The sequence below is a fragment of the Maylandia zebra genome, linkage group LG18 (genome assembly GCF_041146795.1).
Source record: "Maylandia zebra isolate NMK-2024a linkage group LG18, Mzebra_GT3a, whole genome shotgun sequence".
NCBI lineage: Eukaryota > Metazoa > Chordata > Actinopteri > Cichliformes > Cichlidae > Maylandia > Maylandia zebra.
Window position 1 is genome coordinate 30,760,589 of NC_135184.1, and position 9,552 is coordinate 30,770,140.

Here is a 9,552-nt window from a genome sequence, read left to right on the forward strand (position 1 = left end):
GGCTCATGCCATCCACATTACATCAGGGCCTGTGCTACTGGCTGAGGCCAACTACATTTCACCAGGGCCTCAGCTACTCGTTGACGCCATCCACATTATACCCGGGCCTGTGGTGCTGTCCGAAACCATCCACATTCCACCAGGTCTTGTGTTTCTGGCTAATGCCATCCACATTACACCAGGGCCAGTGTTGTTGGCTGAGGACATTCACATTACACCTGGACCTGTCGTGCTGGCCAATACCATCCACATTTCACCAGGGCTTGTGTTTCTGGCTGATGACATCCACAAAACACAAGGGCCTATGATACTGGATGGTGCAATTCACATTACACCAGGGCCAGTGGTGTTGGCTGAGGACATTCACATTACACCAGGGCCTGTGCTGCTGGCCAATACCATCCACATTTAACCTGGGCCTGTGGTGCTGGCCAATACCATCCACATTTCGCCAGGGCCACTTTGGCTTAGGCCATACAATTTACACTAAGGACAGTGGTTCCTATGAGGCCATCTTCACATCACCAGGGCCTGTATTGTTGGATGAGGCCATCCACATTACACCAGGGCCTGTGCTACTGGCTTCTACCATCCACATTTCAGCAGGGCTTGTGTTGCTGGCTGATGCGTTACACAATACACAAGGGCCTGTGCTACTGGCTGAGGACCTTGACATTACACCAGGGTCTGTGGTGCTGGCCAATATCATCCACATTTCACCAAATTCAAATTCAAATTCAAATTCAAATTTTATTTGTCACGTACACAGTCATACACAGTACGATATGTAGTGAAATGCTTGGACAACTGCTCGTGACCTAAAGAAAACAAAAAAGGAAAAGGCTATGAATAAGATAGGAAATAAATATGAAAAATTAAAAAGGGTAAATTTAACTAGGAAGGAATAAAATATAAATTAAGGTTAAAAATGAAATAACTGTACAACACAAATTAGAATGAAGGGTAATTTAACTGGGAGAATAAGATAAAATATATAAATTAAAGTTGAAAATAAAATAACTGTACAACAAAATACACAATATAGAACTATATAAGAATGTATGAAGAAATATAAATAAATATATACACAATAACAGCAGCATGATTTAAGTAATGAAGTGAAAACAATGTCCAGAATGTCCAGTGTGTGTAAGAACTGTATGTGTGGGTCAGTACTGTGTGGTGGTGTGATTGAGAGACCGTATCGCCTGCGGGAAGAAGCTCCTCCTCAGTCTCTCTGTGTTGGTCTTCAGGGAGCGGAATCGCTTTCCTGACCTCAACAGAGAGAACGGTCTGTTGTTGGGATGGCTGAGGTCCTTCACGATCTTCCTGGCCTTGGTCCAGCACCGCCTGCTGTAGATTGAGTGCAGGTCAGGGAGCTCGGAGCGGATGGTGCGCTCAGCTGACCGCACAACCCTCTGTAGAGCTCGTCTGTCCTGCATGGTGCTGTTCCCGAACCAGGTTAAGATGTTTCCCGTCAGGATGCTCTCTATGGTGCAGGAGTAAAAGTTCCTGAGCACCTTGGAGGGCAGTTGGAAGTCTCTCAAGCGTCTGAGGTGGTAGAGACGCTGACGGGCCTATTTCACCACGGTGTTGATGTGACAGGACCATGACAGGTCCTGCGTGATGTGAACTCCGAGGTATTTGAAGCTGTCCACTCTCTCCACTGGGCACTCGTTGATGACAGGGGTCTGGTAGTTCCTCTCCTGCTTAGTGCTGAAGTCCACTATCAGCTCCTTTGTCTTACTGACGTTTAGAAGGAGGTTGTTCCTCTGGCACCAGTTCTCCAGATTCCTAATCTCCTTCAGGTAGGCCGTCTCGTTGTTATCAGAGATCAGGCCCACCACGACGGTGTCGTCAGCAAACTTGATGATGGTGGTGGAGCTGGTAGTGGCCACACAGTCATATGTGTACAAAGAGTACAGCAGGGGGCTCAGAACACACCCCTGGGGGGCTCCAGTGCTGAGAGTGGTGGAGGCTGAGACATGTCCGCCCATCCTTACTGCCTGTGGTCTGCCAGTTAGGAAGGTGGCACTGGGGCCACTGTTGTTGGCTGAGGCCATGCACATTACACCAGGGACAGTGCTTCCTGTGAGGCCATCTTCACCCAACCAGGGCCTCTGCTACTCGTTGATGCCATCCACATTACACCTGGGCCTTTGATGCCGACTTCTACCGGTATCACAGGCCGGTAGAAGCCTGGTGTAATGTATCCTGGTGTAATGTGGATAAGTTACACCAGGGACAGTGCTTCCCTTGAGGCAATCTTCACGCCACCAGGGCCTCTCCTTCTCGTTGATGCCAACCACATTAAACCTGGGCGTGTGGTGCTGGAAATCAAGCACATTTCGCCAGGGCCAGTGGTGTTGGGTAAGGCCATTCACACTACACCAGGGTGTGTGATGCTGACCAATACCATCCATATTTCACCATGGACAGTATTGTTAGATGAGGCCATCCACATTACAACAAGGCCTGTGCTACTGGCTGAGGCCATCCACATTATACCACGGCATGTGCTCCCTGTGAGGCCATCGTCACCACACCAGGGCCTGTACTGCTGGCTTAGGCCATCCACATTGCACCAAGGCTAGTGCTCCCTCTGAGGCCAACTTCACGACAGCAGGGCTTGCGCTGCTGTTTGAGGTCATCTACATTTCACCAGAGCCTGTGTTGCTGGCTGATGTGATCCACATTACACAAGGGCCTGTGCTACTCGTTGATGCCATCCACATTAAACCAGGGTCTGTGGTGCTGGCCAATATCAACCACATTTCACCAGGGCCAGTGTTGTTGGATGAGGCCATCCACATTTCACCAGGGCCAGTGTTGTTGGATGAGCCCATCCGCATTACACCAGGGACAGTGCTTCCTTTCAGGCCATCATCACCACACCAGGGCCTGTGGTGCTGGATGATGCCATCATCACCACACCAGGGCCTGTGGTGCTGGCCAATACAATCCACATTTCACCAGGGCCAGTGTTGTTGGATGAGGCCATCCACATTACACCAGGGCCTGTGATGCCGGCTTCTACCATCCACATTACACCAGGGCTTGTGATGCCGGCTTCTACCATCCACATTACACCAGGGACAGTGCTTCCTGTGAGGCCATCTTCACCCAACCAGGGCCTCTGCTACTCGTTGATGCCATCCACATTACACCTGGGCCTTTGATGCCGACTTCTACCGGTATCACAGGCCGGTAGAAGCCTGGTGTAATGTATCCTGGTGTAATGTGGATAAGTTACACCAGGGACAGTGCTTCCCTTGAGGCAATCTTCACGCCACCAGGGCCTCTCCTTCTCGTTGATGCCAACCACATTAAACCTGGGCGTGTGGTGCTGGAAATCAAGCACATTTCGCCAGGGCCAGTGGTATTGGGTAAGGCCATTCACACTACACCAGGGTGTGTGATGCTGACCAATACCATCCATATTTCACCATGGACAGTATTGTTAGATGAGGCCATCAACATTACAACAGGGCCTTTTCTACTGGCTGAGGCCAAGTACATTTCACCAGTCCCTGTCTTGGTGGCTGATCCCATCCACAATATACAAAGGCCTGTGCTACTGGCTGATCCCATCCACATTACTCCAGGGCCAGTGCTCCCTGTCAGACCATATTCACCACACCAGGGCCTGTGCTGCTGGCTTATACCATTCTCCTTTCACCCGAGCCTGCGTTGCTGGCTGAGGCCAACTACATTTGACCAGGGACTGTGCTACTCGTTGATTGCATCCACATTACACCCGGGCCTGTTTTGCTGTCCGAAACTGTCAGGGGTTAAGACATTTGTTCACAAGTAAGAGAAATAAGACACTGCAGACCGACTCAGAGAGTATTAAGACATGCGCATGGGTGTGTGCCTCTCAGCAAAATCACACACACTCAGCGCAGGCTGGTTGCTTTATTTATAAGGCAAAATGGGTTACATAGTACTTCCTCTTTTAACCGAAAGGGAAAAGGCCAGACATTACCTAAGCTTTTCTGACCTCTGTACACAAACTAAGAATAAAAACATAGAAGTATATCACACTTATCTGACATCACACACACTGGGTTAAAGAATACATACTTGTATACTTGTCAAACATCTCAGACACTAAAGTAAGGAATGCATTATGTTCTCTTTAACAATAAACTTGGTTATGTGAAAATATATGAACACTCGATTATAAGGCACACTTGATTATACTTGATTTCATAAAAATCCTCTCACATTTCCCTCCTGTTGTTAATATATTTCACAGGTTTTAATCAATGCATAGTCACTTGTTAGTCACATTTTCAACTTGCATGTCATTCAGTGAAGTATTTAAACAACAGTTCTGTAAAGACTAGAATAGGGATTTTCCACTCTTTCCTCCATATTCAGCATATCATATTGGCGATAGGGATCCTCCATATTCCTCTGAACCAAGACATAGTTTCCTAACATACGCTTGAACATGTTTGACATTATGCTTCTCAGACATGGGATAATACAAGCAGTGAAAAGGCAAAATAGTAACATCTCATTGAAAAGGGCCAACAGGCCTTTAATCAGTAAGGATTTCCAGGAGCCACTCAGCAACCAGTCCCACCAGCCTTGCTTAACGGCTACGTAGTCCTGCTGCTGAGCGTCTCTCAATTGTTTCAGAACATTCAAAGCATTTGTCATGTTTAATGAGTGTATGTTGTCAGGTATGTAGGTGCAACAGGTGGTGGTGAACAACACGCAGAGACCTCCTTTCTCTGCAAGAATAATGTCCAAAGCTACTCAATGTTGCATGACAGTGATGCGGATTGCATCAATTTCTTCATTCTGTGCTTTGTCAATGCGGGTGGAAGCATTCAAAAACAGTCCAAAACGATAGTCTAAAGTCTCTATTTGTAGTGCGTGCTTTCCTACTCCGATCCAGGGAAACAAAGCGTGCATTACCTTCTGGCCGTTGGTCCAGAGTTGTAACTTACAAGCACCTAAGCACAACAGCTTTGGGGCTGGGGCTGGTGCTGGTGCTGGGGCTGGTGCTTCTTCTGGATTCATCAGGTTGTTTTCCTCAGTCATCTTGTTGAGTTTTTATTCAGGCGTCCCTGGTGTTGTTATTGGTTCTTCTCTTTGGTGGGATAGGTCACTCTTTTACTATGTGTCTGTTCTTCAGGATGACCTGGTACACCTAAACTTCTGGTGAGTAGACTGCCAGCGAAGTGGAGTGGCGGGATATACCCAATCAGCCCTTCCTCCACCGGCAGATCACCTGGAAGCTAGGGGAACCGGCGTCTTATTGTGGTGCAAACACTTTCTTCACGTGGCTTTGATGGATCCACGAAGGTCGTTCGGCTATCTTACAAGCTGTCGGTGTAGTAAGCAACACCTGGAAGGGCCCCTCCCACCTCGGAGCACTCCAGTTTTTTCGCTGGAGGACTTTAATCAGAATCCAATCACCGGGGTTCAACCTGCAAGAGACTGGAGATAGATCACTCGGCAGTTGATTGCTTAGTATCACTTCTTTATTCTCAAACAGTTTTGTCATCCATTCTGCCATCGTTGTTTCTGCAGGAAGCAGGGTGCTGGGGTTTAGCTGATTACACTTCTCTATAGTAATGTGTGAGTGTGAGAGCAGAATACCTACATAAGAGAGTTGTCTCCGAAAGCTTGAGTCAAAACTGCCTTCATGTACCCCGCTACTCCATCGACATGGAGAACAAAAGGTTCTTCATAGTCTGGTAATGCTAAGACGGTACATGTTTGCAATGCTATTTTTAAATCAGTGAAGGCTTTTTTTCTGCTTCTAGGGTCCACTGTATTTTGTCTTTTAATGCTAGGTCTTTTCCATAAATTAGGTTCTGTAGTGGCTGGGCCAGCAGTGCATACTCTGGGATCCAGCACCTACAGAAATTGCACAGACCTAAATAACTCATCATTTGTTGCTTAGTTATTTGGTTTTGGTGCATTTTGGACTGCTGTCTTTCTGCTCTCTAGTAGGGTACGGCCTTGGCCTGTTAGCTGATGTCCTAAATAGATGACTTTATCACTCCACAGTTGTAACTTGTGTTGTGATACTTTATGGCCTTGTTCTGTCAGATGTTGCAGAACCGTCATTGTGTTTTCTTTACAATCATCTTGTGTATGGCCTGTAATCAATATGTCATCTACATACAGCAGAAATTTTCCTGGAGCAGGAAGAGAGAGCAAAGTGACATTGATTTCTTTAGAGCTTCTGCATACAGTGTTGGGCTATTTTGGTTTCACAGGCCTTCTGGCCCTGATGCTGACCTAACTATCAGAGTGTCATTAGAGAATCTCATTTTCACTTGAGGCATTTTTAGATATCTTCTAGTTTTTCAAAGAATTCACACATCTTACATATTTCAAACTTTGAAGTTTTTTGTTTTGTGTATATATATTTTTTTTCCTAAACTTTGCATTGTTCATAGCTCACAGTTCTAAAACTGGGTATTTGTAAATCATATGCATTTGTAAATCATATGCCTAATCACTATGTGTCACCGTAATCCACAAGTATTGGCACAAATTTGTTTCCAAACCAACAAAATAATCAAAAAAACAAAAACATACATGAGTCAGGATACAAAAAGACAAAGAAAAATGTTGCCAGAAACAAAGCAGAAGTGTGAGGGGAAACTGAGCTCACAGACAGCTGCATGTGTTCGCTTTTAATAGCATGCAGCCTCTGTTCTAAAAAAACCAATAAATAAAAAATAAAAGAAAATGTGTAACATGCTCATCAACTTAGCGGTGTCCACACATTTAATTCAGCTTCATAATCCTGTAGGTTTAGTTATTATCTACAGGGTTTGGCTTATTAGTTGTTATTATAGATGTGCTCTGTATCTCAGTAATATTTATCTAGGATAAATGACAGGTTTTCAAGCAGGTTAAGTGCCTCTATGCACCTAATTGGTTTAGATATTGCTTTTATTTTCTTCATCTCATATTTCATTATACTGAGTTTGAGCAAACCTTTAAGCTTGATGCAGACTACTTCATAACAATTGTCCATCTCACATCATACTGGCTAAGATACTTCTTGTCAATATTAATATTATATTTTTTATTAATTATTATCATCTTTTTCTCTCTATATAATAACAATAGTATATCACAATATTTTATTAGTGTATATCACTATACTACTACTGAGCCAACTTAATAGTTAGGATCATCTTACTCAGCAAACAGATAATTTATAGTTCATCCAATCTCTACAAAATTTGCTTTTTCTCTGAACAGGTTTGTGCCTAGTTTTAGACTGGTCTTCTGTTTGCCTCATCTCAGATCCAACCTTCAGATTATTATATTTTATTTTGTATCCATCAGGGACTGTGAGTGAGCTGCAGTCTCACCCACCCTCCAGGATGGAAACATTTATCTTTTCACACACTTTCCTTGGCTGAACAATGACACAGCCTTAATCTACCTTATGCATCTCTCTTTTTTTTTTTTATAGAAAAGGTCTTCATATGAATGATTTCCTTTTATTTATTTCATACAATCTGGGCATGATGGGTCATAAATGCACTGATTTTTGCAGCCACGGCCACTATCTCTATGTGACATAAAAGGGGATCGGTTAGATGCTGTTTTGTCACATGTCCTGAGGCTGATTTCACAATTATAGTGTTTTTTGAGAATGTTACATTTGGGACTTCTACAGTTAAAACAGTTTTACAAGCTCCTGTGTCCCAAAACATTTTTTAACGGCACACCTTTCACATATATTACAACTGTTGGCTTGTCTTCTGAACCTAACAGTAGTTGTTCTACATTGTAAACCTCCGCTTCATCTGTTTCACTTCCTTCCTCTCGTGCTAGTCATTCATCACTTCCCTGTTCCTGAATTACACTCCTGCAGTCTCGAGCAAAGTGCCCGTTTTTTTCCACAATTACAGCATTTAATCTCTCTTTTGTCCCTTCTTTGTCCTGCTTTTTACTTTCTTTTGACTTTTTTCCTCATATAGCTCTTTTTGCAAAGCGGTTTTTAAAGCATTTATTGAATCAGGGGTGCATTTGCCTTGCCAAGCTGGACAATATATTTTATGTGGATTTCTCCATCTTTTTGCACTGATTATTCCTGCATTTGAACAGTTTTTTTTTTCTAACCACTCTTCATCTGCTGTTAATTTTACTTTAGCTTTAGAATTACCCATTTTGAACTAATTACGTCAGAACTGTGACACTGTCTCTGGTATGACGAAGCGGGCAGGTTATCAATAACAGGCTTCTACTCTCCCACTATTTGAGAGAGCGGTTATTGATTTTACGTGATGACGCACAACCTTATCTCCACTCCAACCAGTTCGTGAGTGTACACAGGAAAACAGTTTGAGAAGCGGTTCGACCGCGTATTGGGTCGTAAATGACAACTCACTCCTCTTAGTTAACACAATTAGAGCGCGCTTTTATAATTTTTATTGAGATTTTCCGTATTTTCGTTGTGCAACCTTCTACCTGTTCCGTTGCAGCCACTCCCAGAGCGACCGGAACTCGTTCCGTTCAGCTGCTACCCAGAGCAACCGGAACTTTTAATAGCGATTTCTAGAATCTCGCTCTTGCCTGTCGTCTCTAAGTCCCTCTTGGACTGAGATCTGTCGGCGCTAACCAGGTTTACACACTATTTTAAAGGAAAATCTCAATATCAACGTATTTTAGCGCTTGATGGAATGCAGTGTTTCATATTCACCTTACTGTGGCGCTGCGTTTTGAATTCGGTTCATCTGGTCCTGGCGCCGTGGGGCCTGTATAAGACGCTGACCGGAGATCGAATGGTCCCGGTTTTTCTCCTTTACTGTGCACAGGTTTTTTCCAGCGCAGGCAACACGACGTCAGGATCCGATGAAAACCGTCTGTGGACAACTAGACGTTAAAAATAACAGTCAGTTCTCCGGCTCGGAGGACCAATTAAATGTCAGGGGTTAAGACATTTGTTCACAAGTAAGAGAAATAAGACACTGCAGACCGACTCAGAGAGTATTAAGACATGCGCATGGGTGTGTGCCTCTCAGCAAAATCACGCACACTCAGCGCAGGCTGGTTGCTTTATTTATAAGGCAAAATGGGTTACATAGTACTTCCTCTTTTAACCGAAAGGGAAAAGGCCAGACATTACCTACGCTTATCTGACCTCTGTACACAAACTAAGAATAAAAACATAGAAGTATATCACACTTATCTGACATCACACACACTGGGTTAAAGAATACATACTTGTATACTTGTCAAACATCTCAGACACTAAAGTAAGGAATGCATTATGTTCTCTTTAACAATAAACTTGGTTATGTGAAAATATATGAACACTCGATTATAAGGCACACTTGATTATACTTGATTTCATAAAAATCCTCTCACAGAAACCATCCAGATTTCACCAGGGCTAGTGTTGCTGGCTGATGACACTCATAAAACACAAGGGCCTGTGATACTGGCTAATGCCATCCACATTACACCAGGGCCAGTGGTGTTGGCTGAGGACATTCACATTACACCAGGGCCTTTGCCAATACCATCCACATTTCACCAGGGCCAGTGTTGTTGGATGAG

General features: G+C 44.1%; 1 long non-coding RNA gene across 1 annotated transcript; it reads right to left on the minus strand.

Annotated features, from left to right (window-relative positions):
* Positions 1-3,839: 3,839 nt before the first annotated feature.
* LOC143413687 (uncharacterized) lies at positions 3,840-9,009 on the minus strand. Its single transcript, XR_013094289.1, has 2 exons — positions 8,693-9,009; positions 3,840-5,454 (listed from the first exon to the last, which is right to left on the minus strand). It is a non-coding gene; the product is annotated as an uncharacterized LOC143413687 (long non-coding RNA).
* Between the last annotated feature and the right edge of the window lie 543 nt (positions 9,010-9,552).